Genomic DNA, 265 nt, shown 5'->3' on the forward strand with positions numbered 1-265 from the left:
AAAGCAACTAAATGTGACACATTTTTGCAGACCTCTCCGAAAGGGAGGGGAAAAAAGAAAAAAAAAATCCACCAAGGGATGAGCGCCCTTTAACATGTCAAAGCGTGAGTGTAATGCCCTTGTTTCCCAGCACAAACGCGGCCCGAGTGTCGCATCCCGTAGCCGAACGAAAAGAAAAGTTACCGACGAGACAGCCGCAAAACATTTTTTTTCTTTCTCTCCTCCCTCTTCCCTCACCCTGCGCCGAATACCCAAGTTTACATGA

The 265-nt window shown here is 47.2% G+C and overlaps 1 protein-coding gene across 2 annotated transcripts in view; it reads right to left on the bottom strand.

The window, feature by feature from the left end:
* Positions 1-265, bottom strand: part of LOC119594202 (protein bric-a-brac 2-like) — a gene marked incomplete in the record, with an annotated part of 27,988 nt that overhangs the window by 16,773 nt on the left and 10,950 nt on the right.

The sequence above is a fragment of the Penaeus monodon genome, chromosome 33, assembly GCF_015228065.2.
Source record: "Penaeus monodon isolate SGIC_2016 chromosome 33, NSTDA_Pmon_1, whole genome shotgun sequence".
NCBI lineage: Eukaryota > Metazoa > Arthropoda > Malacostraca > Decapoda > Penaeidae > Penaeus > Penaeus monodon.